The sequence below is a fragment of the Cibotium barometz genome, chromosome 44, assembly GCF_041138505.1.
Source record: "Cibotium barometz isolate CiBa-2024 chromosome 44, ASM4113850v1, whole genome shotgun sequence".
NCBI lineage: Eukaryota > Viridiplantae > Streptophyta > Polypodiopsida > Cyatheales > Cibotiaceae > Cibotium > Cibotium barometz.
Window position 1 is genome coordinate 43,437,407 of NC_141089.1, and position 8,068 is coordinate 43,445,474.

The window sequence follows — 8,068 nt, forward strand, 5'->3', positions numbered from 1 at the left end:
GATTATATGACTTTTTTTTTCTTGATCCTTCCATTAGTCAAAGAAAGTATGCCAAAATGCACAATACAACTGTTTCGATCATGACAGTGAAGAAATCAGAGAATGAAGGGGTGAGAACTCTCTCCATGGTTGGTTGCTCTTGGAGATTTTTTTTTTGGGGGGGGGGGGGAAGCCAAATTGGTGGCATGTAATGCCTGTTGGCATATATGCTGTGAGTTATGCCACATATGCCATGAGTAGTGCCACGTGAATGTGGGCTAACCAAGGGCACTTTTCTCCCTTTGGGTTTTTCCCCTTGGCTATTAGGTGTGAAAGTACACCACACTTATTTGATTGTATTGTGATATTGTGGAGTCAACTCCCTTGCCCCACACATCTTGTATCTATTTACTTTGAGTAGCAATCACCATCTCTCTCTCTTGAGAGCTTGCTGTTGTGTACCATCTTTGTGTGTGTGTCTTTGTTTCTCTGAAACCCTAATCCCCAATAGCGGTATCAGAGCCATCTTGCAGCCTTTGCACGTGTGCAGTTTGTGGCGCCCCCTTCTAGCAAGTTCTTGCATTTTTCTGTCGATGCAGGCCATCCGGCAGTCGTCGCTAGTTTCCATCGACGTAGTCCATCCGGTGGTCGCTAGTTACCTCTTGAGGCGGCCCAAGGCAGAGCTCAACCCTCTTCTAGGCTTACGTGGCAAAGCCCAAATTTTGGCAAAAAAAGGTTGCTTTTCTGTCGCCGTTTGGTTCCCTCATGTGGGCATTACGTCCCCGTCGCAGCTCTTGGTAGCCCTCCTTTACACGCGTCATCGCCATCCAAAGGTCTTGGCACCTGTCGCCATGACAAGACCATTAGTCCGTCGTCGCTAGCACCTGCGCCTGTACCTTAGCTGTCTCCAACAACAGCACCTTCTGTGTATAGACAGGCGAACTAGCCCATAGGTTTATGTGTGTAGACAGGCAAACCAGCCCACAGGCTTTTGTGTGTAGAAGCTCCCGCCAGCTGCAATCCACAGAGTAATCCGTCTGCACACAAAAGCTCCCGCTTGAGGTCCCTGCCGTCTACACATACTTTCTGCAGCTCGCCCTAGGAGCTCGCCATCCGCTGCCCTTCAACACTGCTCCCGTCATGTCAGCAACCAGCTGCACCATCTTGCTTGCAACAACCTCTCAAAATCAGGTAACTGTTTTTTGTTCAAATCAAGGGGCTTTTGTGAATTTATTGCTTCATTGTGCAAGATTCAAGTGTAGGCAACGCAGCATTAGGATGCAGGATTCAAAAAAAAATTGGGGATTTGTCAGATTTTGGGGATTTTCAAAATTTAAGGATTTTTCAAAAATTGCACAATTGCATTTACAGGACAGAGAAAATTGGGGCTTTCGTGAAATCATTGCTTAATCACAAAATTGAAGCTCATTGGTATACAGATTTATGGGGCTTTTGTCAATTATGTGCAATTGACACATAAATTAGCCCATTGGTGCTCAGAAATTAGGGGATTTTCAACATTGCAACCTGAACTTTGGGGCAAAACATTTGTATAGGACACTGTGGTTGCTTGGCATTGCACTCCGGTGCATTTTGGATTTTGTCTGCAGGTGCTTTTTACAGCGTATTTGGTTGCACATATTTGTATATCTCTTGGTGAAGAGATTTGAGCAAATGGTTGGAAATACGATTGTGACATATTTGGGGTTTTGTCCCAAGATGACAAATTGGATGGCAGTAATTACTCCCTCTGGATTTTTGTGGTCGGAAACCTTCTTGTGGCCAAAGGATTATGGGGTTATGTGTCAGGTGACCTGTTGACATAGCACCTAACACGCTTGGTTGTGGTGCTCAACAAGCAGCAATACCCACTTCTCCCTCACAGGAGCAGAAAAGATGGGATAGTCGAGATGCCCAAGCGATGGCTTTGATTGCTTTGTCAGTAAAGCGATCAATCATACCGCATATTTGGTCTTGCAGGACCTCATGGCGAGCTTGGGATGTAGTTGAAACCACGTATCAGGCAAAAAATGAGGCAAAGGTTACATTTCTCAAGAAAGAGCTTGAGAACTTGGACATGAATGAAAGTGATAGTATGGTTGATTATCTTACGAAGATCGAGGATCTTCGGGAGCAGCTACTCAACATTGATGAGGTCATTTTCGAAAAGGAGTTGGTTTCCAGAACACTATCATCTTTGCTAGAAATCTACTTGAATTTCCACACATACTATCAAAGCAACAGCTTCCCTTTGTGCGAGGGAGAGGGGGGGGGGGGGGGGGGAGGAGCGGTGGATGTTATGGGTGGGTTGATTCCTCAGGAGGAGGGGGAAGGAGCAACCTACAGGGAGAAAAGTTGAGATGGCGCTTCCAAGTGGCATGGCATTGATCTGACGACTTGGGTTTTTTTTTTTGGAGCACATTTTTTAAAAAAGGGAAAGGAGGGAAGTGGCATTGACAAGACTGTATATAAGACTTCACATCTCTCTCTCTCTCTCTCTCTCACACGCACGCACGCATGCACGCGCGCACGCACGCACGCACGCGCACGCACACACATCTAGGGTGTGAATTTACTTGTGAAGAAGGGTGCATTCTCTCTACTTATATTTTATCTACGTTGGAGAAAAGAAACGTTTTGTATAATACAATATTTGCTTATCCTAATGTTGATAAAGTATATCTTGTATTTGATTCTTGTAAGTGTGATGCGACTCTGTAGTAACTATGTTTGTGACGTGACCAAATGAATGGGATAATGATGGGTGTGTCCATGATGGCATGTCTATATGAATACGTTCATGTTGTTATGTCCAACTGTATAGTTCCATAATGTATATGTGCTTGATCGTATCTTCATGATGATAAGTCCAAATATAAATAGGTGCATAATGCATATGTCCTTGATGGTGTGTCCATGATGGTATGTCAAAATTAATAGGTCTAGGATGATGATGAAAAAGAAAACTAACAACCCGGAAAATAAAATAAGAAATAACGAGACAAAAGAAGAAAAGTAAGAACTTGGGAAAGAAAAGAAAGAAGAAAAATATGAAAAAGATGATGATAAAGAAGTGGATGAAGAGGAGAAATAAGAAAATGAGGAAGCCAAGAAAAAGAAGATGCAAAAGGAAAATAAGAAGCAAGTGGGAGAGAATAAAAATAATTAAAGGATGTAAATGAAGGAACAAAAATAAGAAAAGGATGTAAATGAGAATAAAAATAAGAAAAGGACGTAAATGTGTGTGTGTGTGTGAGAGAGAGAGAGAGAGAGAGAGAGAGAGAGAGAGAGAGATGTCCATGATGCATATGCCTAAATGTATATGTCCATGCATCATCATATGCAAGAGGAAGGGTAAGAGAAGGTGGGGGAGCATGAGGAGCAGGAGGAGGAGCGACAACTGTATTACTAAAAGAGGAGGAGTAGGACAAGGAACAACAACAAAAACAAGAGCATCAACAAGAAGAGGAGGAGAAGGGCTAGGAGGAGTAGCAAGAGGAGGAAGAGGCCGGTAAGAGTAGGATGAGCATAACAAGAACAAGAAGATGGCAAGGAGGAAAGAGTTGCACAAGGAGGAGAATGAGGAGGAAGAGGGAGGAGGAACAACAACGATTGTAGGAGATGGAGGAGTAGCAATAGTCTTCCTTTATTATCGCTATTATTTCTCCTTCTCCTTATTTCAACCACTACTACTATTTTGGAGCTATTATTACCAATCCCTCTAGTTCTCCTTCTCCACCTTCATTATTGCTCCTCCTCCTACAAAGTAAACTCGGACCGGTTCGAGTTTACTCAGGAGAAATATATTCTACAATAGGACTGACTCGAAAAGTAAACTCAGAGTAGTCCGTATATCCAACTCACAAAGTGAACTCGGTCTGTGAAGTAAACTCGGGCCGGTTCGTGTACAACCATTTTGTTGAAATATATCTCCCAAAGTAAACTCGGACCGGTCGGAGTTTACTTTTCCAGTCAGTCCTATTGTAGAAACGTATGTCTCTCAGAGTAAAGTCGAGGGACTGTAAAATAAACTCAGATTGGTCTCTGAGATTACTTTTACAATCCTATTGTAGAAATGTATCGGTCATAACAATGTGACTGTGACTCAATCTTGCACAGGATTGGATGACCTAGATGGACATGGTCTATGTTCCATCTTGCAATGAGCTTTACATACTACAATGATGTCAACACGGCTTATGGGATTATAAGAAGTATATAAGTGGTATCAATAGCTTTAGAAATGATATCAATGCATGAATTATAAAATTACATGGCATCATTCTTGTTTGAGATGCCAATGCTTTCATAGTATCATCAGTCATTGAAGAGGAAAAAAAAATCATCGCTCATCATCTTGAGAGTTTCCATGTACAATTGCCATGATCCTGTAACGCTGAGGTGCGAAATTTCCACAAATTTGCACCTCCTTGTTGATGAGAGTCACCTCGACGCCAAGTGGGGCATGCCTCATGGTGGTCAAAGGTAGCAATGCATGACAAGTGTGACATGATATGGTAACTAGGGGATCTATTATCAATGTTTTTGTACAACAATGAGGACACCAAATGCGAAGTCTCTTTTCAAAGCGAACACGGCGCCTGCCTTATTGATGTTTTTGCCTTAGGACTCCAGTATCATGAGGACGCTTAGGTTGGGGAGAATCCTCATCTAAACTATTAGGTATCTTGTGTGGAATTCCATGACCCAATCTAGTGCATGTAACATCTACTTGAATTTGGCGAATTCTCCTACATGTTGGCATGTCTATCTTCTTTGGAGCTACCAAGCTCATGAGGTTATCCTTGAATATCTTTAATTGTTGTAGTAGAATAGCTTTCTCTATCTCATCTTTGTTTTGCAAACTATCTTCAATTTGACAAAGGATTTCCCTAAACTCCTCTATACATTTGGGTAACTCCTCACTTGCATCCATCTCACAGAGGTCTTGATCATAATTTTGAAGAACTGGTTCTTCATTGATGCCATGATTGACCAATGCATATGCACTATCAACAATTGGCAAGATGGAAAGAAAATATGGAAAGTGGCTAGTGATAATCAACCTTATACCAATGAGATGCTTGCAATCACTGCTCCAATTAGGACAGTCACAATAATTGGATTGCATGCTAACATGATACCATTGACCTTTTCTTGAGATGCTTTGTATCTTGACCAGTAATGTCATCTCATTCACAATTTCCAAACATGATGGATTGCCTTGATAATGTTGAAGAATTTGCTCCCCTTCGAGCAATCGTGCCATATTTCTCTTTGATGATCCATGGATGTTGTAACGTCCACAATCAGTGCCACAACATAAGATGTAAGAAAATGACATGGGAAATTGTAAAAGATTCATGCGAGTTGCAAATTACAAAGATATTAGTAGCGGTCAACCTATCTCCTATTTTTGTTTGAAGAACTCAAGCAAAGTTCCACCTATGCGAGTGCCGGTTTGTGAATCTCCAATAAGTGCATGTATAAGATCTACCATAGATCTATTAATCCTTACATCCAATAGGGTGTACTTAATGTATTGCCATAATCTTTCCACCAAGTTGGTGGTGTCGACATTTCCATAATGAAACAATTGTCCAAATTTAGGCCACCTCCTCCTCCATATACAATTGTGACCACACCACACCTATTTGTTACATACCGCACGATATTGTTGTGTGTTGAATATTGCCCTAGAAGCTGACTGTATTGTATCTTGAAGTCTTCTTCTGTGATGGTGTGCAAGAGATTACACATAGATGTGTATACTTCGTCTCACGAGTTTCTTTTAGAATCTAAATTCAAGGTACACAATCCAATTTAGGCTCTCTACAAAAATATGAATGCATTGTCAAAGCAAACTCGGTCTAATAAACCCAACTCGGACTGGTCCGAGTTTACTTTTGCTGGACAGAAACCACAATGCTCTATCTGGTAAAGTAAACTCGGACCAGTTCGAGCTTACTTTCATAGTTCGAGTTTACTTTTGCTGTGTAGAAATTACAATGCTCTGCTTGGAAAGTAAACTCGAACTGTGAAAGTAAACTAGGACCGGTCCAGGTTTACTTCTGCTATGTCTGTAAACTTCTACTCTGTCTGGACAAGTAAACTCGGACTATGAAAATAAACTTAGATCAATCTAAGTTTACTTTTGCTGTGCGTGTAGAAACTACAATGCTCTGCCTGAAAAGTAAATTCGGCCTGTGAAAGTAAACTCGGACCAGTTTGAGTTTTACTTTCACAGTTCAAGTTTACTTTTGCTGTGCAGAAACTATAATGGTCTGCCTGGAAAGTAAACTCTGACTATAAAAGTAAACTCGAACCGGTCCGAGTTTGCGTTTGCTGTGTAGAAGTTACGAACTGTGAAAGTAAACTTTATCTGGTACATCATGAAAGAATGGAAAATAACACACCACAACCTAGAGGAATATTGCTTCATGCGTTTGGAATCATACATGTGGAAGAAGATTCTCTACCCATGCCTTCTTCGTGAAACCAACATAGTAAAACATGGCATGCTATGTGTGATGATATCCTCTATCATCAACAATCCAACAATGTGTATCTTTATGCACGACCTTAAGTATTGCATCAAGCTCTTGTTGTGACTTGTCAATCCCAATAGCAGTGGGCCAAACATTACCCATTCTTTGAAAAATAATGTGGTAAATTTGATAAGACAGTTACTTCTTGATTGCTACCCGGGTCATTAGAGCACAGCATGAACCATATTGGAATACCCATTCCAATTTGGTTTGGTAAAACTGTAGCATACAATGGTAGCCCAAAGATATTTGTTTTAAAGGTGCTATCTATGGCCCAAGAATTATTACGCGAGAAACGTGTGGCCATTTGAAACATCCATTCATCTTGCATAATAAGAATAAATGACTTATATTTATCTTCTAGTGCATTAGGACAATATGATTGACAATATAGCACCTACATGAGAGTGTCATTGGTTAAACAAGTCAAAGCACAAAACCATCTGACATAATGAATGCTATAAACAAATAACATATTATGGTACCTTATTTTGTTCACGTAGCGTTAAACACTCGATATACATCATGGTCTAATCATCTTTTGAGATTTTTCACAATAGATCTTGTTATATTTAATAGAATTAGAATTTAAGTTTACAAAAGTCCCTAAGCAAATATCATTGATATATTACTTGCATTGGGTACTCCATATGACATCAAAGCCACTTCCTTTGGGATCATAAAGAACCGATAGATAGTGTGGTCAAGTAAAGATGTTTATTTCAAATGAATTCTCTGCTTTGACATTAACATCTTTGCTACATGTCGAAATGTGCCGACGTCAAATAGATCTTCCATGCAACATTTAATGAACTTTGGATGAATGGATGAGTAATATAAATCACGACTTTCTAGCACATGTTCTTCATGAGTAGAGTGTATATAAATCAAAGCATCCGAATTGCTACTTGGATACTTCACTTGAATCTTGAACGAACAACCACATTTCTTGGTTGATCTTAATCTCTTAATGGTTTCCTTTCGGCTAGTTGTACTATCTCTATGGCACATGTAATCAACCACAACCTTGGATGCATCTTTTTTTTTTTGTTCATCAAACCATTACTAGTCTAACCTTGTGCTTAATCATTATCTCTTTCAAGTGGTTTTCCACATTTGTTTTATCTACAATTAGTACTGTTGCTTGTACTCTTTTTTTAGCTTGGCATTCTAATTCTCCTCCATGGTTTGATCTCTTACAACCACATGCATTGATGAAGTCCCTAATAAAAGAGGTGGGTATCCCGTGCTTTCTAATATCAGTACACTATCTACATTTGATTGTTTCTATTGACTCAATTACTCCTTGGTGATAATCATCTTCCACAATATAATGAGACAATGCCACAATGCTTCCCTACTCTTCTAAGCATGCAATCCTTAGCTTTGCTGTGCTATTCAAGCAAAGACAAGACGCACGATCTTCTTTCATCCCCAAGCAAAGGCCATCTATCATTCTTCTTCATTTCTTTAAATCTTATTTACCTCTAGAATCATGAGCTTTCAAGGTTTCCAGTAGTGTGACTATCACATCTCCTTGA